This window comes from Eucyclogobius newberryi, unplaced genomic scaffold, assembly GCF_026437365.1.
Source record: "Eucyclogobius newberryi isolate DKJ021-1_F unplaced genomic scaffold, fEucNew1.0.hap1 SCAF_10, whole genome shotgun sequence".
NCBI classification, from domain to species: domain Eukaryota; kingdom Metazoa; phylum Chordata; class Actinopteri; order Gobiiformes; family Gobiidae; genus Eucyclogobius; species Eucyclogobius newberryi.
The window spans coordinates 1582688-1606076 of record NW_027315724.1 but is presented as its reverse complement, the minus strand read 5'-3'; the positions used below and the strand labels follow the sequence as shown (position 1 = coordinate 1606076).

At 46.4% G+C, this 23389-nt stretch overlaps 1 long non-coding RNA gene across 1 annotated transcript in view; it reads right to left on the bottom strand.

The window, feature by feature from the left end:
• Window positions 1-1860: 1860 nt before the first annotated feature.
• Window positions 1861-23389, bottom strand: part of LOC140370366 (uncharacterized) — a 21721-nt gene continuing 192 nt past the window's right edge. The window contains exon 2 of the long non-coding RNA XR_011928361.1: window positions 1861-2353. This is a non-coding gene — a long non-coding RNA (uncharacterized lncRNA). The remainder of the gene's footprint in view (window positions 2354-23389) is intronic.

Genomic DNA, 23389 nt, shown 5'->3' with positions numbered 1-23389 from the left:
GAATAAGCTCCTGTCCATGTTAAAGAGGCCGACACAGTCTCTTGTCTCGGCTTTAAACGTTCCTCTTTGAAATATAAAGCTACAGTAATATAAAGCTACAGTTTCAGCTCCACTGCCCTAGGAGCAACTCTGGGGGAAGTATGGCAGCTTGAGCTCTATCCTCTGATAAACACTTTTTCTATCAAACAATATTTAATATTTAATTCCACCTGCAAACTGTTCATTGCCTTTTCTTTTTTGTTTTCTCACTGCTGAGGACCTGTGGACCCAGACGCTCCTTTCCTGGTGAAGCGGTCTCTACCCGTAGGGATGGTCCTTAATCTGATAGAATCTGCTCCACTCAACTTTAAGTTTGAATCTGAAACACGAGAAAACAAAAAAGGGGGTGGAGTCTGTGCTATCTTTAGAGATTAAATAATTACCCGCAGGTTGTCTTTTGGGGTGTTTTCATCATTTGAGTATGTATCCTTTAAAATGGAGCTAAAACGGTCTCCATCCATTCTCTTCATTGTTTTATACAAGCCTTCCCAGCACTGCCAAAGTTTTATTGATGATTTTACTGAGATGTTTCAGTCGTATGCACAGACTTTGATGATTTGGTCATTACAGGTGGTTTCAACGTGCATGTTGATAATATTTGTGACAGAAACGCTAAAGAGCTTGATGCTGTCCTTGAAACCTTCAGTCTTACTCAGCATGTGAGAGGCCCCACCCACAGCAAAGGACACACTCTAGATCTCATAATTACAAAGGGGGTAAATATTTCAAATGTTAATGTGATCGATGTTGCTCTGTCTGATCATTTCTGTGTCTTCTTCGACCTGTCTGTTTCTCCCAAACCTCCGGTTGGTCCTGCAGTTGTTCAGAGGAGACACATAAGTGATGGCACAGGTGCACTGTTTATGGAAATGATCAACTTTGAAAATGTCTCATGTTCTAATGTAAATGATTTGTTGAACTCTGTTACATCGAGTGTTTTGAATGTTCTGGACACCATCGCCCCTATAAAGGCTAAAATGGTTAAAAATAAGCAGAAGTTGCCGTGGAGAAATGATGATTCGGTCAGGGCACAGAAAAGGGAGTGCCGCAGGGCCGAACGGAAATGGCGCAAGTCAAAGCTCCAGGTTCAAAAAGAGATTTACAAAGAGAAGCTGAACATGTACAACCTAATCTTATGTAGAACTAGGGAAAGATATTTTTCTGAAATAATTGGAAGCTGCAGTAACAACTCGCGTGTCCTGTTTGCCACAGTAAACAGATTAACAAACCCTCCAGCTCAGCTGCCGTTAGAACTCATTTCCACATCCAAGTGTAATGAGTTTGCATTATTCTTTAATGACAAAGTTCAGGGCATTAAAAATGATATAAATCCCACAATGAACAAAATTACCCTAAAACCACCAAGACACTTAGAGCTAACTCACTTTGCACCAGTAACTGACAAAACTGTCCATGAGATCATCACCAGTCTGAGTTCATCTACATGCTGCCTTGATGTGTTACCCACCAGATTTCTAAAGTCTGTGCTGAACAGTTTGTTAGCACCATTCACTCACATAGTTAACATGTCGCTTCAATCTGGAACATTCCCAATGTCTTTGAAAACTGCGGTCATAAAGCCTCTCCTAAAGAAGAGCAGTCTTGATGCCGCAGTACTGAGTCATTATCGGCCCATCTCTAATCTGCCATTTTTGGGCAAAGTCCTTGAAAAGGTTGTTTAAAACAGTCACAGATTTCCTCTTAATAAACAACTCATTTGATGTTTTTCAGTCAGGTTTTAGACCTCATCACAGCACTGAGACTGCTCTTGTCAAGGTGACAAATGACATCCGCCTGAACACTGACACGGGCAAAGCCTCAGTCTTAATTCTGTTAGATCTGAGTGCTGCTTTTGACACTGTCGATCATGGGATCCTCTTACAGAGACTAGAGGACTGGGTGGGCATCACTGGCACTGCCCTAAACTGGTTAAGGTCCTATCTGGAAGACAGGAAGTACTTTGTTGAAATTGGTAGCTGTGTCTCAGACCACATGACCCTGACCTGTGGAGTGCCCCAAGGGTCAGTCCTGGGTCCCCTTCTGTTCAACCTCTACATGCTGCCGTTGGGTCAGTTGATACGCAGTGAAAATGTGTCCTATCACAATTATGCAGACGACACTCAGATCTATGTTTCACTATCGGCAGGTGAATATGGACCAGTAGATTCACTCTGTCACTGCATCCAACAGATCAGTTTGTGGATGCAAAACAACTTTCTCCAGCTGAACTCAGACAAGACTGAAATAATCGTTTTTGGCCCACAGAAACAAAGAGAAAGTGTTAGCGGTCACCTCCAGAGTCTCGCTCTAAAACCTACAAACCAAATTAGAAATCTGGGGGTAATAATGGACTCAGACTTGAACTTTAACAGCCACGTCAAATCAATAACATCAGCAGCTTTTTACCATCTAAAAAACATTGCCAAAATCAAAAATATAGTGTCAAAACCAGATTTAGAGAGACTTATCCATGCGTTTGTCTCCAGTAGATTAGACTACTGTAACGGCCTGCTCACTGGTCTCTCCAAACGAGCTGTAAAACAGCTGCAGTACATCCAGAACGCTGCTGCTTGGGTCCTGACTAGAACCAGGAAGTATGATCACATTAGTCCTGTTCTCAGGTCTCTGCACTGCCCCCTGTGGCTCAGAGAATAGACTTTAAAGCAGCTCTGCTTGTGTACAAGTCTCTCCATGGCCTAGCACCAAAGTACATCTTGGATATGTTAGTGCCATATGAACCATCTCGGACTCTGAGGACCTCAGGGACCGGCCTCCTGCTGGTGCCAGAGTCAGAAAAAAACATGGGGAATCTGCGTTTCAGTTTTATGCAGCTAAAATCTGGAACAGTCTTCCTGAAGATGTGAGACAGGCTTCTACTCTGACAATGTTCAAATCTAAGCTAAAAACAGTTTTGTTTAGCTGCGCATATGACTGAAAGGATTTTTTCTTTGCACTCTTCTCTTTTGTTTGTGATTTTATTAGTTTAGACAATCAGTTGGATTGATAATTTTTAATTTAGTTAATTTTATTGTATTTCTGTTTCTGTAATTTCTTTGTGATTTGAATGCATTTTTCCTGCTGTGAAGCACTTTGAATTGCCTTGTGTATGAAATGTGCTCTACAAATAAACTTGCCTTGCCTTGCCTTGCCTTCATCTGCCTGGAAGAGCTGGTTCTCCTCCTGAAGAGCTGGTTCTCCTCCTGAAGGGCTGGTTCTCCTCCTGAAGAGCTGGTTCTCCTCCTGAAGAGCTGGTTCTCCTCCTGAAGAACTGGTTCTCCTCCTGAAGAGCTGGTTCTCCTCCAGGCTTCTACTTTTTCTCAAGGAGGTTTTTGTAGTTTTTCCTGGTTCTAAGGACAGAGGACTCTGGGACATCGTCCCTCGTCCCCATGGACATTGCTTAATTGGTTTTTCACTGTCGCCGTTGTCAGAGGCAACCGTTGTTGTGATTTTGGGCGTTACAAAAATAAATTGAATTGAAACTTCATGATATTGGTCCAATGTCTGGATACAAACTGAATGTACAAAAATATGTAATTCTCTCTTACTTACCCATTTAAATGTAAACATAATTTCTTAAATATTTCAGTGTGGCCCTCCATAAAGAACTACCAACAAGATGAGAGAAGAACTATACTCCTCTTTTCTCCACTATAAAAGAAGATCTTGAGGCCACAGTCCGTCACTTTTGTTTGTTTGGCTCCTGTTACCAGTCTTGTGTTTTCCCTGGTTACTTATCTTTTCCTGGGATTATGGAGGTAAAACAATTATATTTAAGGCAAATTTCGTCAGTAGCAGAGCAACTTCATGTTTCTGACGTCATAATCAGAAGTCATAAACATTCTATCAAAAATGCACCTTTTTGACAGACTTTGGACTCATTTGCTGGACAATGTTGGATGTTTTGCTTCAGTTTGCTCGCGCTCTGTGTCATGTTTTTGAACAAAAACATGTTAAGTAAAGACATTTTAAATTGATGTCTTGATTGAGTTTGTCTTGTTCACTTTCAGTGCTTAAACCATATAGAATTGTATAAGAACAGTCGATATGCAATGCTCAGTCTGCATTGTGCTATACAAGTTCTCCCTCAAAAGCCACAAAAGATTTTACTGCCCTCGCCTGTCACAACATGCTCAGCTTCATCACAGGGTCACACCACATCAGAAGAATCCTCCTTCAAACTGAAACCTCGTTTTAATTAACGCTGATGTGCATCAGCGTTGCATCAGGCACAATTAGCCACGGCGTCTCGTCACTGCGCCCAGACCAGGCCCACACTCACACTGTGTCTGCACCAGGCAGAGCACCAGGAGCTCAAAACGCCACTGTCACCAATCACACACAAAAAAACTATTGTTTAGGAGAAAAATAAATAATTAAAACTTAAAAGTGGAAATGATGAAACTGTAGCTTTTTGACAATGTGCTGTGGTAATTAGATGAGAGGATTTGCATAGCGGTCACTTGATAGATAAAGGCGGCCCTGGAGTTGACAGTTTATAAATTAGTTGTTTTGTTGGCGGCAGATGGTGGATTTCACAGGGAAGAACAGGCAGGAAGCAAACCAGCTGCTGCTCACCGAGCGGCCCTGGTGCACTCTGCTCCAGCAGCCTCTTCATCAGCCTCTTCATCAGCCTCTTCATCAGCCTCTGCCCAGCCCCTCCTCTCCCTCTCCTCTGACCCTCTCCTCTGACCCTCTCCTCTGTGGAGTTTAAAGATTTCCACTACAGTAGATGAGTGCAGGAGGCGATGAGGTGACCTCTGCTAGTTGATCACAGTGAAAAGGCATTGATCTTGTGTAGACGTTGTTGAAGTAGCCAAGTCAATTTACCTTTTGCCAGGTCACTCAAATCTGAATCAAAATTATTATTATTATTATTTACATTCATTATTAAAGTGAGTCCAATGGCAAAAGGGAGGAAGCTGTTCTTGGCAGGAGGTTCTGGTCCGGATGGATCATAGCTTCTGCCTGAGGGGAGTGGCCTCCAGGCTGAGGGGAGAGGCCTCCTGCCTGAGGGGAGTGGCTCAAATAGTCCGTGTCCAGAGTGAGAGGAGTGGGCTGTGATCCGACCTGCTCGTCCCAGAGTCCTGGAGACGTACAGGTCCTGCAGAGATGGAAGTCTGCAGCCGATCACCTTCTCATCAGAGGGCGCTGTAGTCTCTGTTTGTCCCTGGCTGTGGCTCCAGTGTACCACACGGTGCTGGAGGAGGTGATGGAGGAGGTGAGGATGGACTCAATGATGGCCGTGTAGAACTGCACCATCATCTCCTCTGTCAGTTTGTCTTTCCTCAGCTGCTGCAGGAAGTTCATCCTCTGCTGGAGCTTCTTGATGAGGAGCTGATGGTGGCTCCTGTAACTAGCACGCAACGAAAATGAGCAATTATGACTAGTTTAGTCTAGTCAGAGGATAAGATCTGACTCAAGGAGAAGTGGTAAAATAATAATAACACGTGCGGTTGTACCATGTACCACAAATACGAAAAACAACGGTAGTGACAACACCAATATTTCCACTCTACAGAACAAACTTGTTTAGAGGTAAAGTTAAAATTAAAGTTTAAAGTGCACTTTCAGTTAGAAGAGGATCAATCATGAGAAATTTTAACAGGAAGAACCAATCCAAGGGGCTAATCGCCTATTGTTGAACCCGAGTTGGAGATAGTTCACAGAAAAAATAATACACAAAACACACACAGTTCAAGAAAGAGCGATTTGTATGCGTAAATGTCCAGATAACAATTGTCCAGGCTGGAAGCCTAAAGTGTGATTAAAAAAGTGGGAGAACAATCCTGCCAGAGCTTCTTACCCGACCAGCAGAGGCCCTTGATCGTCGTGGTGATGAGGGCGGTGTCGTCATGGTGATGAGGGCGGTGTCGTCATGGTGATGAGGGCGGTGTCGTCATGGTGATGAGGGCGGTGTCGTCATGGTGATGAGGGTGGTGTCGTCATGGTGATGAAGGTGGTGTCGTCATGGTGATGAGGGCGGTGTCGTCATGGTGATGAGGGCGGTGTCGTCATGGTGATGAGGGCGGTGTCGTCATGGTGATGAGGGCGGTGTCGTCATGGTGATGAGGGCGGTGTCGTCATGGTGATGAGGGCGGTGTCGTCATGGTGATGAGGGTGGTGTCGTCATGGGATGTCGCTGCAGGTGCAGCAGTTTGTCACAGGGAGAAGAGCAGGAGGGAAAGTACACAGCCCTGTGGAGAACAAACAATCCTAAACCTGACGTCATGACATCATATCAAACCCACACTGTGGGAAAACAGACTCAGAATATGGACAATGCTGTAATGTTTAACCTGTTTCCCCGAATGCAACAAATAAAGAGCATGAGAACGATCCTAGACTAAAACATGGACAGAAATGCAGAACGAGGCCTCATCGTGTTTGGTGAAGAAATATGTGACTCGTGCTCTAAAAGATTCTCTTCTGGAGAACTAAAGTAGAATTTTTTTTATAAAATACAAAAGATAAAGCATAATAAGTGTGAAAAAAGTGTGAAAAAGAGCGGAGCGTTGCACCGGGCTGCCAAGCTCATTATATGTCCGGACACACGAAGAAATATTAGTTCTCATCGGGTGAACTACTAATAAAGACAGAAAACCGCAGCCTGTCAGACACGGCCCAAAGAGGCAGCCATCATCCTGGAACTCGCTTTTATTATAGAAGAAATGCATATGATATATCAGTTTAATGCAATGTAAAGTTACACCGTGTAACTTTACATTGCATTAAACAAAGTTACAGGGAATAAGTCACATTTTTCCTTGACTTTGTGTATCGTGACTACGTGGACCCTCCATCGTCCTGGAAGGTTCCACTCCATTGTTCTGATTTGAGCTGAAATAAAGTCATGTTTCAGACGAGGTAAACTCCAACCTCCAATTTCCTTATATAAAGGGTCGAGTTTTGAATTGGATGCAAGTTTTTTCTTTTTTTCTTTTTGCCTTGCTATTGAAATCTTGAGATTGTTTTATTCCACTCATCAAACAGCCAGTTGGGGATGAAAATTGGAAGAGTCTGGAACAGCAACATTTTCATTTTTTAAGTTTCAACCTTTGACTTGATAAGGGATAAGGTTAAATTTTCTCTCAAAATAGTTGACAGATCTTTATGGAGGACAATACCGTTTGCAGGTCTTTATAAAGGTCAGAATGAGATGATTTAAGTTAGTGTACATCAAATTTGTATCCAGACATTGGGCCAATTTTTTGAAAAGAGTGCATCACGTTGGGTTTGGACATTTCTAGAACTTCATGCTCCATCTCATCATTTGAGAAACACCGTGAATATAAATTAGACACTATTAATGTTCTTAAACACTATCACTCACTGCACTGTTCACCCACTGACTTAATGACTTATTCATTGTTTTTTGTTTTATGTTGCACTGAATTGATGAGACAATGACAATGGCAATAAACCTTTTCTGATTCTGATTCTGATTTATTGGGCCAATGGTTCCGGGTACAAAGCAAAAAGGAGGGGGGACCAGTCACTGCCCTGGTTCAACCCTCTTTCCAGAGTCAGCGGTTCTTTCTTGTGACCATTGATTTGAATTCTTGATGTTGAACCATCAGACAGAAACCCAATATGTTTTTATAATTAATAAACAAATGAACTATCATGACTACAGCTTTGTTCTGTTGCTTTTGTAATTGGTTCATTATGTTGTGATTTACATATGTGATTTATAGGGGCCTCTCCTTGAACCGACACCTTAACGTGGTGGAGGGGTTTGAGCGCCCGAATGATCCCGGGAGCTATGTTGTCGGGGGCTTCATGCCCCTGGTCGGGTCTCCCAAGGCAAACAGGTCCTAGGTGACAGGTCAGACAAAGATCGGTTCAGAAGCCCTCTATGATGACAACAAGAACAAGGCAGTTTACGTCGCCCGGATTGGCGTCACCGGGGGCCCCATCCTGGAGCCAGGCCTGGGATGGGTGCTCCATGGCGAGCGCCTGGTGGCCGGGTCTTACCCCACGGGGCCCGGCCGGGCACAGCCCGAAAGAGCGACGTGGGGCCGCCCTCCCGTGGGCCCTCCACCCGCAGGAGGATCCATAAGGGTTGTCCCCTCACTGGGGGGGAGGAGCCTGAGCTTGTGCGGGAGGTTGAGCGATACCGACTAGATATAGTCGGCCTCACCTCCACGCACAGTTTGGGCTCCCATGTCCCGGGGGAGGCTGGGGACATTGAGTCCGAGTGGACCATGTTCTCCGCCTCCATTGTTGATGCGGCTGCTCGGAGTTGTGGTCGCAAGGTCTCCGGTGCCTGTCGTGGCTCCGGTGCCGGTGGTGGACACCGGAAGTAAGGGATGCCGTCAGACTGAAGAAGGAGGCCTATCAGGCCACTTTGGCTTGTAGGTCTCCGGAGGTCATCGACGGGTATCGGCAGGCCAAGCGAGCCGCGGCTCGTGCTGTCGCAGAGGCAAAAACCCGGGCCTGGGAGGAGTTCAGGGAGGCCATGGAGGAGGACTATCGGTCGGCACCAAAGAAATTCTGGCAAACCGTCCGGCGCCTCAGGAGGGGGAAGCAGTGTCTCACCAACACCGTTTATGGTGCGGGTGGAGGCCTGCTGACCTAGACTGGGGATGTCGTCGGACGGTGGAAGGAATACTTTGAGGATCTCCTTAATCCCTCAGTCACGTCTTCCGAAGAGGAAGTAGAGACCGGGGACTCAGAGGCTGGCTCAGCCATCTGAAGTCACTGAGGTTGTTCGCAAACTCCTCGGTGGCAGGGCTCCGGGGGTGGATGAGATCCGCCCTGAGTACCTAAAGTATCTGGATGTTGTAGGACTGTCTTGGTTGACACGTCTCTGCAACATCGCGTGGCGGTCGGGGACCGTGCCTCTGGACTGGCAGACCGGGGTGGTGGTCCCTCTGTTCAAGAAGGGGGACAGGAGGGTGTGTTCCAACTACAGAGGGATCACACTCCTCAGCCTCCCGGGTAAGGTCTATTCCAAGGTACTGGAGAGGAGAATCCGACCGATAGTAGAACCTCAGATTCAGGAGGAGCAGAGTGGTTTTCGTCCCGGTCGTGGAACACTGGACCAGCTCTATACCCTCCATCGGGTGCTCGAGGGTTCATGGGAGTTTGCCCAACCAGTCCACATGTGCTTTGTGGATCTGGAGAAGGCTTTCGACCGTGTCCCTCGGGGTGTCCTTTGGGGGGTGCTCCGGGAGTACGGGGTCCGGGGCCCTTTGCTCAGGGCTGTCCGGTCCCTGTATGACCGGAGCAGGAGCTGTGTTCACTGCAGTAAGTCAGACCTGTTCCCAGTGAGGGACTCCTCAGGGCTGCGCTTTGTCACCGGTTCTGTTCATAATTTTTATGGACAGAATTTCTAGGCGCAGTCAGGGGTCGGAGGGTGTACGGTTTGGGGACCACAGGATCTCATCTCTGCTGTTTGCAGACGATGTTGTCCTGATGGCTCCATCAAACCCGGACCTGCAACATGCACTGGGACGGTTTGCAGCCGAGTGTGAAGCGGCTGGGATGAGAATCAGCTCCAAATCCGAGGCCATGGTTCTCGACCGGAAAAAGGTGGCTTGCCCTCTCCAGGTGGGTGGGGTGTCCTTGTCCCAAGTGGAGGAGTTCAAGTATCTCGGGGTCTTGTTCACGAGTGAGGGAAGGATGGAGCGTGAGATCGACAGGCGGATCGGTGCAGCGGCTGCCGTGATGCAGTCGCTGCATCGGACCGTTGTGGTGAAGAGGGAGCTGAGCCGAAAGGCAAAGCTCTCTATTTACCGGTCGGTCTACGTTCTGACCTCACCTATGGTCATGAGCTTTGGGTAGTGACCGAAAGAACAAGATCGCGGATACAAGCGGTCGAAATGAGTTTCCTCCGCCGTGTGGCTGGGCGCTTCCTTAGAGATAAGGTGAGGAGCTCGGCCACACGGGGGAAGCCCGGAGTAGAGCCGCTGCTCCTCCACGTCGAGAGGAGCCAGCTGAGATGGCTCGGGCATCTGTTCCGGATCCTCCTGGCCCCCTCCCTCGGGAGGTTTTCAGGCATGTCCCACCGGGAAGAGGCCCCGGGGAAGACCCAGGACACGCTGGAGAGACTATGTCTCTCGGCTGGCCTGCGAACGCCGCAGGATCCCCCCAGAGGAGTCGGAGGAAGCGTCTGGGGAAGAGGAAGTCTGGGAGTCCCTGCTCAGACTGCTGCCCGCGCGACCCGGCCCCGGATAAAGCGGCAGAAGATGGATGGATGGATGATTTATAGGGAGAGCAGTGTCTTGCTTTTCACAGAGACATATTCACGTGCAATTACTGTCGTACTCACACGCAATAATGTCACATTCATGTGCACACAACTGAGTGTTTATTTTACCATTATTAGTAGTATTATCTTGTCTTATGCTATTTTTATTTTATTTAATCTTTATTTTTCCCTCCATTCCTTATTAAGAAATGAGAGCTTTGGTCTTTAAGAGTTTTGTTTATAAAAGTTCTTCTATTAAGAGTCTTTTTTAAACTTCTTATAAGTGATCTGTCCTTTTCCTCTGTATCTACTGGGTTGCAACAATGAAATTTCCCCATGTGTGGACAATAAAGGAATATCTTATCTTATGTTCTATTTATCTTGCACTTGTCGTCTGTTAATAAGTCCTCTAACCATAGTGAATCATTTGGGGAGTATTTGTTTTTACACACCACTGTTGCTAATACGAAACAGTGGTGTGTCCAATCACAATGATGAGGACGAGTCAGATCTATGTCTCACTGTCGCAGATGAATATGGACCATTCACAGACAAAACAACTTTCTCCAGCTGAACTCAGACAAGACTGAAATCATGGTCTTTGTCACAAAAACTTAGAGAAAGTGTCAGCGTCACCTCCAGAGTCTCGCTCTAAAACCCGTAAACAAGATAAAAAATGTAGGAGTAATTAAGTAATAAGTGTGTGTCATACGAACCACCTCGGACTCTAAGGACCTCAGGGACCGGCCTCCTGCTGGTGCCAGAGTCAGGACCAGACATGGAGAATCTGTGTTCCAGGTCAATGGGGAAAAGGTCTGGAAGAGTCTTCCTGAAGTCGTGAGACAGGCCCCGCCCCCGGCTGTGTTTAAATCCAAGCTAAAAACTGTTTTGTTTAGCCGCGCCTATGACTGATTTTACCTGGTTTTTAATATTTTAAAATACCACATTAATTTTATTTTATTTATTTACTCTGACGTACATTGTTTTATATTTTTATAAATTGCATTGTGTTTTTATTTTTTTTATTGTGTTTTAAACACTGTAAAGCACTTTGAATTGCGGTTTGTATGAATTGTGCTTCATAAATAAATTTGATTTGATTTTGGACATAATTGAGGTTTTTATACTATAGTTCACATTCAGAATAGAAATAGGTCTATATGAGGCACAGTCCTTCCCTTCTTTTGGTCTCAGGGACATGATGTCCTCTTTCACACTCGGAGGCGAGGAGTTTTAAAAAGTGTCCTATTAAAAGTTGCCAAAAGGAAAGGACTAAGTGGGTATTTTAGAGCTTTATGCACTCTGAGGTGTGTCTAGAGCTTTATATCACTCTGAGGTGTGTCTTTGGAGCTTTATACCACTCTGAGGTGTGTCTTTAGAGCTTTATACACTCTGAGGTGTGTCTTTAGAGGTTTACACACTCTGAGGTGTGTCTTTAGAGCTTTATACCACTCTGAGGTGTGTCTTTAGAGCTTTATACACTCTGAGGTGTGTCTTTAGAGCTATATACATACAAGAAAAACCACACCAATAAACAGGCTGGCAATGCTACATCTAAGCTAGCTAGCTCTGCATTGGCGCAAACCCCCGCGCACCCGGGTGCAGGCTCCGGCTCGGGCTCTGCCACTGCGCCGACCACCTCTCGCGCCAGCTCCCGGCCGCCGCAGGGGGAAGACTCTGCCTGAGATAGACTTTATAGCGGCTTGATGGGAGATTACTGACAAGATTACGAAGACAGTGGATGCAAATATTGATACAACCTTGGAGGAAACGCGTGATTTGAAATTCCAAGAAATGCAAACTGGAGACCCGAGCTGCAGCGGTAGAGGAGAGGACACTGTCTCTACTTAACAAACCAGAAGTGGCAGAATTTACAAACCAGGTCTGTGTTTTGACAGAAAAACTGGACGATCTGGAGAACAGAGAACGCAGATGTAATTTGTGGATTTTCGGCATTCCAGTGGACACTGAGGGTAAAGATGTGGTCAAGTAAATGTAGACATGGATCCTCGAATATCTCAAACTTCTAATAAAAGTTGGGAAAATAAAGATTGACCATGCGCATTGCTCCCTGGCTCTCGAACTTGTGCCCAAGTCTGCAGAGCGCAGAATGCACTGTAGTCTCTGTCTCTGTGGCTCCAGCGTACCACACGGTGATGGAGGAGGTGATGGAGGAGGTGATGGAAGAGGTGATGGAGGAGGTGATGGAGATGATGGAGGTGGTGATGGAGGAGGTGATGGACGTGGTGATGGAGGAGGTGATGGAAGAGGTGAAGGGTTAGGGGTTAGGGTTAGACCCTCCTTCTGTCCTTAGACCCTCCTTCTGTCCTTACACCCTCCTTCTGTCCTTAGCTCCTCCTTCTGTCCTTAGACCCTCCTTCTGTCCTTAGACCCTCCTTCTGTCCTTAGACCCTCCTTCTGTCCTTAGCTCCTCCTTCTGTCCTTAGACCCTCCTTCTGTCCTTAGACCCTCCTTCTGTCCTTAGCTCCTCCTTCTCGCCCAGGAAAAACTACAAAAAAACATAATGTCATGCATCATAGTGGCCAGTCGGTGTGATGACCCCTCCACCTTCGGTCAAGTGCGACCTTGGAGACCCGAATTCAGGGACGGAGCTTTGCATTTTGCCCGAAATCTGACTGCAGGGCTGCGACGTAGAGCTTGTTAGCCATGTTCGCCTCAGGCCTGCTAGTCGTGTTAGCCTTGTTAGCTTGTGAGGCGGGCTGTTTTCCACCGGAGCCGTGGGCCTTCAGCTTTGTTAGTGTCGTTCCTGTAGCGTTACCAGTCTTTTGTTTTCCTGATTTTGTCATCTCTTGCTTCTCGTTTTTGGGGATTTTGTTGGTAAAAAGGTACTTTTTAATGGTCCCATATCATGCAAAACTACTTTTCAGAACTTTTAACCTTCTTATAGTGCTATTGGTACTTCACATATGCTCAAAGAGTTTTTTGATTGATTCTTACAGTCTCTAGCTAGAGAAAAGCCCAAAACAGCCGTTGCCTCGGGGGCGACAATAGTGTGACATATGTATTCAGTCTTTTTGAGCTTTTGCAGGTAAAAGCTTGAGCCATAGTAGCTGAGCCCAGTCATCCGTTCACCAGCAGGTAACACCCAAAGGTGTGGCACATCTCTGCTGCAGTGCAGACATGTTTGATGCTCGCCCAGGCAGAGGAGACCGGCGCTGGAAGGCTTTGGCAAAGAGTGACACAGATCAGGCTGAAAGCAGCGCCCCAAGTGACTACAACTAATCAAAAAACAAGTGCTCTCGTCTGCTTGTGAGGACGAGATAGGCTTTTGACAGCGCTCAGACAGGATTAGTGTCCATGCATCTGTGAAGTATTGACATGTTTTGATCGTCTATCACCAGAACATGAGTTTAACCTTCAAAGTCACTAAGTCACTCCTCCGCACTGGTACATTTTGTCTGCATATGCAGGTTATGGCCTAGTGGGAAAGCTCTGATCAATACTCCTCTGTACAGCACTTCAAGGATACAGAACGTGGTATTTTGACCTTTGATAGATTATATGGACGCCTTAGCAATTCATGTTTTACAACTTTAAATGTCCCTGAAATATATTACTTAGTGGCAAGAGAAACAATTTTAAATCATCAATGTGTAGCATATTTATTGTTATTATGATGAAAAATGAATATATGTGTATGTTTATTACTCTCTATTTAAGAGTTACATTGGTGAGTTTATAGAGTTCATAGACGGTGCATGTTCCACAGTATGGCATTTAAAGTGCACATATTATGCATTCATGTGATTTTAGTACATGCTTTTGGACACACAAAGGTTTCTGACATGTTTTTAGGCGTTAGCGCGCCCTCTGCTGTCAGCTGTGGGAATGAACAATGAAAACATAAATACATTATAAACCATAAACTAAATGTGTGTCAGAACAAAATTGGTTTATGGACTTAAAAACAGAGCAGAAGATGTTTTGACGCATTCGGGGGAAATTCAAACAAATAGAGTCTCACTCCCTCCAATGGCTTTACATTTACTATGGGATTCAGTATAAACTCTGCTTCCAGTGCCTTCATAAGGTACACTTTATTGTCCCCAAAGGGAAATATTTGCCCTCTGCATTTGACCCATCCTTCAATGGCGCTGGGGCCTCTCCTCAGGAGCAGTGGTCGCTGCGTGCATCCTCCGGAGAAGGTTAAGACGTCTTTATTTGGTGCATGTTTTGAGGGGGTAAATTGGAGGAAAACCACCCAGACACGGGGAGGTCAACTCTCTGTGTCGTGTTTAATGTTGTTTTTATGTTCTATTGTGTTTGTGTTATTAAAAAGAAGAGGACAGTAGTGACCGCAGTCGTGTTTAACCTGCTTCTCATGCTGCTGCATCTGTGCTCAGATCTGTTCTGCACACTGAGCACAGCCTCTGTGAGCTGCACTCTGGACTGTGTGGACAGAAATCCCAAAGCCTTTTGTCACGACAACTGGTCCAATGTTTAATGCTGCTACATTAGTGAAATCAAATCTAGGGACATATTAGTTCATCAGCTGTTTGTGCTCATAACGCCGTGAATAAGAGGCAAATTGACCTGGAATAAAGACTGAATGTTTATGGGATGTTTCTGTGCTGTTACTGACCAGGCGGAGCTCAGTGGACTCTTGATACTTGCTGCAGCGATCAACAAACGAGCCAGTTAACAATGACAGTGTTAATTGTAAAATTTTGAAAAGTGTTTATATCTATCAATCAACCTTTATCTATAGAGCTCAAAGTGACCAAAGTGACCAAATTGACCAAAGAGCTTCACAATAAAACCAAAGCAACACAAAACATAAAGACTAAGTAAAACAAACTGTACAGAAGTGTAAAAAGTCAGTCGGAATAAATATGTTTTAATCTTAGATTTAAAAAGGTTAAAGTCTGTGCTGCCATACTTCCCCCATAGTTGCTCCTAGGGCAGGAGAGCTGAAACTGTCGTTTTATATTTCTTTTCCTAACTGGTCTGTCCATTTCAAGGAGGAAAGTTTTAAGCCTGGACTTAAATGAAGAGACTGTGTCGGCCTCTTTAACATGGACAGGAGCTGATTCCATAACACAGGAGCTCTACCTCCTACTGTGCTTTTAGAGACTCTTGGGACCACCAGAAGGCTCTACCTCCTACTGTGCTTTTAGAGACTCTTGGGGCCACCAGAAGGCTCTACCTCCTACTGTGCTTTTAGAGACTCTTGGGACCACCAGAAGGCTCTACCTCCTACTGTGCTTTTAGAGACTCTTGGGGCCACCAGAAGGCTCTACCTCCTACTGTGCTTTTAGAGACTCTTGGGACCACCAGAAGGCTCTACCTCCTACTGTGCTTTTAGAGACTCTTGTGACCACTAGAAGGCTCTACCTCCTACTGTGCTTTTAGAGACTCTTGGGACCACCAGAAGGCTCTACCTCTTACTGTGCTTTTAGAGACTCTTGGGGCCACCAGAAGGCTCTACCTCCTACTGTACTTTTAGAGACTCTTGGGACCACCAGAAGACTACCTCCTACTGTGCTTTTAGAGACTCTTGGGACCACCAGAAGGCTCTACCTCCTACTGTGCTTTTAGAGACTCTTGTGACCACTAGAAGGCTCTACCTCCTACTGTGCTTTTAGAGACTCTTGGGACCACCAGAAGGCTCTACCTCTTACTGTGCTTTTAGAGACTCTTGGGGCCACCAGAAGGCTCTACCTCCTACTGTACTTTTAGAGACTCTTGGGACCACCAGAAGGCTCTACCTCCTACTGTCCTTTTAGAGACTCTTGGCACCAGAAGCCAGCATTTAGAGAGTGAAGAGCTCTGTTTGGATGAGATGGTTCTATAGCATCTTTGAGGTGGGAGGGGCCATGTCATTTATGGTTTTGTAAGTCAGGAGGAGGAGTTTAAATGTGATTCTAAACTTGACAGGAGCCAGTGAAGAGACTCCAGCACCGGCGTAATGTGCTCTCTTCTTTCAGTTCCTGTTTGTAATCTTGCTGCTGCATTTTGAACCAGTTAAAGCTTTTTATGGAGCTTTTAGGACCTGCTGTGAGCAGGAGTTACAGGAGAATCTAGACGTTACAAATGCAGGAGACGTTTTTCAGCTTCGCTTTTAGGCCGGATTCTTCAGATTTGATCTACATTGCGCAAATCTGTTTTACAGGCTTGATTTATATGAGCTTTAAATGAGAGCTCCTGGTCCAATCAGACTCTGAGGTTTCTTACAGTAGAACTGGAGGCTTCACTGACATTGTCCAGTGTGACTATCTGCTCAGATAAAGCGTCTCGTACATGTTTAGGACCAGCAAAATGACCTCCAGCACAATGACCTCCAGCACAATGACCTCCAGCACAATGACCTTGGTTTGTTTAGGGTTAAGAAGCAGATCATTAAGTGTCCTCCAGGTTTTATCTCCTTCACACAAGCTCTAAGTCTGAACTTGATCGCTCTGATCAGGTTCATTGATAAATACAGATGAGTGTCGTCTGCAGAGCAGTGGAAGTTAATGTCATGTGACCTGATCATGTGACCTAACGGCAGCATATAAAGAGGAAACAGAACTGGACCGAGTACTGACCCCTGTGGCACACCGTAAGTTACTTTAGAACAAGGTGAGGAGCTCTGGTTTACATTAACAAACTGGTACCTTTCAGATAAATAGGATTTAAAGCAGCTGAGGGCGGGGCCTCTGACACCTACATCACATTCAAACCTCTGCAGTAGAACGTTGTGGTCGATGGTCAAACGCTGAGGTCAGAACCAGGATTGAGACCAGTCCATCGTCTGCAGCTGATAACAAATCATCTGTGACTTTAACTAGTGCAGTTTCAGTGCTGTGGTGGGCTCTGAACCCTGCTGTGGTGGGCTCTTAACCCTGCTGTGGTGGGCTCTGAACCCTGCTTTGGTGGGCTCTGAACCCTGCTGTGGTGGGCTCTGAACCCTGCTTTAGTGGGCTCTGGACCCTGCTGTGGTGGGCTCTGAACCCTGCTGTGGTGGGCTCTGGACCCTGCTGTGGTGGGCTCTGAACTCTGCTGTAGAAAACTGTTTAACTACAACTTTTTCAAGGATTTTAGAGACAAAGGGCAGATTATAAATTGGTCTGTAGTTTAACAATAGGTCGGGATCTAGATGAGTCTTTTTCAGAAGAGGTTTAATGACGTCATGTTTGAAGGACGTGGAACATAAACACTTTCTACTGAAGTCTTTATTATAGTAAGAATAGAGAATATAATTAGGGGGAGAATGTCTTTGAGGAGCTTGGAATGTGGTCTAGAACACAAGGGAGCTTTTAGAGGACATTATGCCTTGTTGTCTCTCTTGATCAACAGCTGTGAAGCTGTTCTAAATTTACCGATGGATTTGTATGTGACTTGGTACAAACATACTTAATGTGATGACATGTAAAAAATGATATTATGAATTCATCCTGTGGAAGTTAAGTCTATAACAGGAACAGAAACAATAGAACATTGGACTTGTTTTTTGCCAACACCAAAGAGGCTTATTCTTCTTCCCCCCTCCCTCCCCTGGGCAGCTCGGACCACAACCTTGTACATCTGAGGCCTGTGTATGAACCCATCGTGCGCAGGCAGCCTGTGGTGTCCCGTGAGGTGAGGATGTGGTCTGCTGAGAGCGAGGAGGCTCTGAGGGACTGCTTCAGCACCACTGTCTGGACTGAGCTCTATGGCCCACATGGGGAGGACATCAACACCATCACAGAGTGCATCACGGACTACATCAACTTCTGTTTTGAGAACATTGTTCCCTCCCGGACGGTGCGGTGTTTTCCAAACAACAAGCCATGGATTAACCGTGAACTGAAGGCTCTGCTGAAGGAGAAGAAGAGAGCCTTCAGGTCAGGGAACAAGGAGGAGCTGAGGACTGTGCAGAAGGAGCTGAGGAGGAAGATCAGGCAGGCAGAAGCTACAAGAGGAGGATGGAGGAGCAGCTGCCGCAGAAGAACATTCAGGGAGTGTGGAGAAGCCTAAAAACCATCTTGGGCTTCAAAATCCCCCCTGCCCAGACAGAGGGGGATCTATAGTGGGTGAATGATTTAAATGCTCACTTCTTGAGATTTGATCAGTCACCCGCCCCTCCCCCTGCACAGCTGCATGCTCCCTCTTCCACAGCTGGACAATGCCCTGCATCTGTTCCTCTTCGCTTATCTGCCCCGGACCATCAGCTCCCCACTTCGCCTGGACTCACCCATCCCCCCAGCACACAGTCCCCCTGCCAACCACTGACTGTCACAGCAGCACAGGTGAGGAGAGAGCTGAAGAGGATTAAAGTGAGGAAGGCAGCAGGACCTGACGGCATCAGCCCCAGGCTCCTTAAGTCCTGCGCAGATGAACTGTGTGGAGTTATGGAGCATGTCTTCAACATGAGCCTGAAGCTGAGGGTGGTACCACAGGTCTGGAAGACCTCCTGTCTGGTACCTGTGCCTAAGACACCGCGCCCCAAAGACCTCAACAGCTTCAGGCCGGTGGCTCTCACATCCTGATGAAGACACTGGAGCTAGTCCTGGACCACCTCCGCTCCACCGTGAGCTCAGCCATGGACCCACTGCAGTTTGCATATCGGCCTGGCATCGGAGTGAAGGACGCCGTCATCTCCCTGCTGCACTGTTCTCTCTCTCACCTGGAAAAGCCTGGCAGCTCTGTGAGGATCCTGTTCTTCGATCTTTCCAGCGCCTTCAACACCATCAGCTCCAGAGGGACAAGCTGGAGACGGCTGGTGTGGAGTATGACCTGGCAGAGTGGATCCTGGACTACCTCACAGACCGACCCCAGTTTGTGAGAGCCCGGGACTGTGTGTCTGACACTCGGACCTGCAGTGTGGGGGCGCCCCAGGGCACTGTCCTCGCGCCCTTTCTCTTCACCCTTTACACTGCAGACTTCAGACACGACACGGACAGCTGTGTCCTGCAGAAGTTCTCTGATGACTCTGCCATCATCGGACTCTTCACGGACGACGATGATGCGGAGTACAGAGGACTGGCGCAGGACTTTGTGGACTGGTGTCAGCGGACCCACCTCCTCATCAACGCGGGGAAGACCAAGGAGATGGTGGTGGATTTCCGCAGACGCCACCCCACTGCCCCCTCACCAGTGAACATCCAGGGACGGGACATTGAGAGAGTGACTCATACAAGTACCTGGGTGTTCATCTGAACCACAAACTGGACTGGACTCATAACACAGACGCACTGTAAAGGAAGAGCCAGAGTCGGCTCTACCTCCTGAGGAGACTCAGGTCTTTTGGAGTGACAGGGCCACTTCTGAAGACCTTCTCTGACTCTGTGGTGGCATCAGCTCCTGTAGGTGTGGCCTGCTGGAGCAGCAGCATCACAGAGAGGGAGAGGAAGAAGCTGGACAAAGTCATCAAGAAGTCCAGCTCCGTCCTGGGCTGTCCTCTGGACTCGGTGCAGGAGGTGGGGGACAGAAGGGTCCTGGCTAGATTCACATCTATGCTTGACCATGAGTGTCACCCCCTGCAGGACACTCTGTCCCCTGCAGGACACTCTGTCCCCTGCAGGACACTCTGTCCGCTCTGGAGAGCAGCTTCAGTGAGAGACTGATCCACCCTCGCTGTGTGAAGGAGAGGTTTCACAGGTCTTTCCTTCTGCTGCTGTCAGACTTTATAACAAACACTGTTAGTCCTGAACACTCGCAATACTGACCTAACCATGTGCAACTGTCGTGATTCATGTGCGATTACTGTGAAATTCATGTGCCGTCGTGACACATATTCATGTGCAATTACTGTCATGATCACATGCAATGGTATTCATGTATTTATTTATTTATATCTTTATTATTTTCCCCTCCATCCCTTGTTGGGAAATGGGAGGTTTTGTTTATAAGAGTTCTTCTAATAAGAGTGTTTTTCAAACTTCCTTTAAGTGATCTGTACTTTTCCTCTGTATCTACCTGCGTTGCAACAATGAAATTTCCCCATGTGGGACAATAATGGATTATCTTATCTTAACAGACTGCGAGAGGCGAGGATCGTTCTCAAGGTCTTTATTTGATGCTAACAGGGAAAAACAGGCAAAACAGTAGCATGTTGTTCGTCTTGCAGCTGAGATCCCCCTTCCACAGTTTAACTGTGTTTTATAAAGCTGTTGCTTGGGTCTGAGAAAGTGGCATGACGTCAGCTTTAAGATTATTTGTACCAGTACAGATAATCAGAAAGTACACAGAAAGTACACTGTAAGAACACCGTGACCCATGATAAATAGGACACAGGAATATAATATAAATGCATGAAAATGATTTGGTCAGTATTCACAATCCTGAACGCCACAGGAAGTCAGCCATTGTGGGCGGAACACAATTTTTGCAAAACGTTACACCTCATACTTTATTCTTTCCACCTCGGATTTTCGGTCAAAATGTTTGAAAATGTGTCAAAATGAATGACACCCATGTGCCATCACAGATACAATGACAAATGTTGGCGTAGCAAGCTCGCTTTTGTTTCCTTCTGTTGACTTTGACTAATATATACATTAGTTTGATAATCTTCAAAATGTAAGTGTGACAAACATGTCAAACAAATAAGGAATCAGGAGGGGGCAAACCCTTTTTCATCCCACTGCATCGTCTACTCCAGTGACAAGGTTGAGTCAGGAAGGACAACGCTCGTCTGGTGAGCTGCTGCGAGCTGAAAGGAAAAAAACTAAAAACAGAATTGTCCCAAAACTTCACTGATGTCTTCCACATGTCTGCTGTAATCTGCAGCTCATGTTTCCTTATAGGAACGAAGGCCTTGAGCCCCCCCGCCCTAAACCCTGACCTGTAATCCCTACTCTGTCACATGCTTAGGACTTGGCGGACTGCGCTGTAAAGAAATGTCCCCCTAACACCTAATGGTTGCCAAATGTGCTCAGAAACTTTCTCTGGAGCTGAGCTGGTGATGTGTGGGACAGGAAGTGACCCGGGGGTGGGGCGGAATCACCACCACAAGTCCCGCGCAGAACTGGGAAGGGCATGTGCAGCGGGGCGGTGTGCAGAGGGGCGGTGTGCAGAGGATGAGCGAGTGAGCTCCATTGTGCGTCTGGCAGTGACAGACACATACAAGCGCCTCTGACAGAGCAAGTGGCTGCGTCACATCAATCACTTGCAGAGACCAGTGGCCTACTTTCAATCACCATCAGGAGCAGCTTTCCCTTCAGCACAACGTGTGGGGAAGCAGAGGTCGAGTGCACCTTTACTCAACTTTACAGCACAAGAGAAATCTGATCTGGTGACACACGGGTCAGGAGTCTTTTTTTGCATTAATTTGCCCTTTTTGGTAATTTTCCCTGTCAAAAACTGCACAGATGTGAACAATCAGAAAGAAATCAGATGTAAATATTTAAATGACATTTACAAAAATCATATAATAACCAGCTCTTTTTTCTGGATGTAAACATAGAAAGACACTTTCATAATCAAATTTAGCTAATATTATTAGCATTTAACATTATTGTTGTAAATGGGCAAAACCTGTGCAAAAGTCATCCCAGACGAGCAATCGTCATCCCCATGTAAAGCGCTTGTTTAGGCCAAGTAGCTCATGACTACGTTTCCCAACTCCCCACGGTATGTAATGCAAAAATACAATTATTATCCTATTGAGGGCCAACAACACAAAGTGGGTAGAGCCCACTCAAAAATAGCAAAATTGCCCGTCAGTGACCAGGAACACACAGAGTAACGTAGGAAAGTATGTGCGCTTTACGAAAATGAATAGTTTATGATATTGGAAAAATGGAAAACATTGTTTTTGCATTGAATTCTTCTTATTTCTTTCTGAAATAATTGGAAGCTGCAGTAAAAACTGACGAGGCCTGTTAACAAGATTAACTGTTTGATAGATTAACAAACCCTTCAGCTCAGCTGCCGTTAGAACTCATTTCCACATCAAGTGTCATGAGTTTGCATTATTCTTTAATGACAAAGTTCAGGGCATTAAACATGTTGTAAATCCCACATTGAACAAAATCCCCATAAAACCACCAAGACACTTAGAGCTGACTCACTTTGCACCTGTAACTGACAAAACTGTCCATGAGATCATCACCAGTCTGAGTTCATCTACAGCTGCCTCCATGTGTGAGCCTCCAGATTTCTAAAGTCTGTGCTGAACAGTTTGTTAGCATCACTCACATAGTTAAAGCTTCAATCTGGAACATTCCCAATGTCTTTGAGAACTGCGGTCATAAAGCCTCTCCTAAAGAAGAGCAGGGGTCAGGGGTCAGGGGGAGTGGTCATAAAGCCTCTCCTAAAGAAGAGCCGTCTTGATGCTGCAGTCCTGACTGGTCCATCTCTAATCTGACATTTTGGGCCAAAGTCCTTTCACAGATTTCCTCTGTATAAACAACTCATTTGATGTTTTTCAAGTTTTAGACCTCATCACACTGAGACTGCTGTTGTCATGGTGACTGAGACTGCTGTTGTCATGGTGACTGAGACTGCTGTTGTCAAGGTGACAAATGACATCCTCCTGAACACTGACACGGGCAAAGCCTCAGTCTTAATTCTGTTAGATCTGATGCTGCTTTTGACACTGTCCATCATGGGGCCCTCTTACAGAGACTAGAGGACAGGGTGGGACCCTCTTACAGAGACTAGAGGACAGGGTGGGCCCCTCTTACAGAGACTAGAGGACAGGGTGGGACCCTCTTACAGAGACTAGAGGACAGGGTGGGACCCTCTTACAGAGACTAGAGGACAGGGTGGGACCCTCTTACAGAGACTAGAGGACTGGGTGGGACCCTCTTACAGAGACTAGAGGACTGGGTGGGCATCACTGGCCCCGCCCTAAACTGGCTGAGGTCCTATCTGGAAGACAGGAAGTACTTTGTGTCTCAGACCACACGCCCCTGACCTGTGGAGTACCCCATGGGTTCTGTTCAACCTCTACATGCTGCCGTTAGGTCAGCTGATACGCTGCGAATGTTTCACTGTCGCAGGTGAATATGGACCAGTGGATTCACTCTGTCACTGCATCCAACAGATCAGTGTGTGGACCGGCCTCCTGCTGGTGTCAGAGGGCCTCCTGCTGGTGTCAGAGGGCCTCCTGCTGGTGCCAGAGGGCCTCCTGCTGGTGCCAGAGTCAATGTGTGGAGGCAAAACAACTTTCTCCAGCTGAACTCAGACAAGATTGAAATCATGGTCTTTGTCACAGAAACAAAGAGAAAG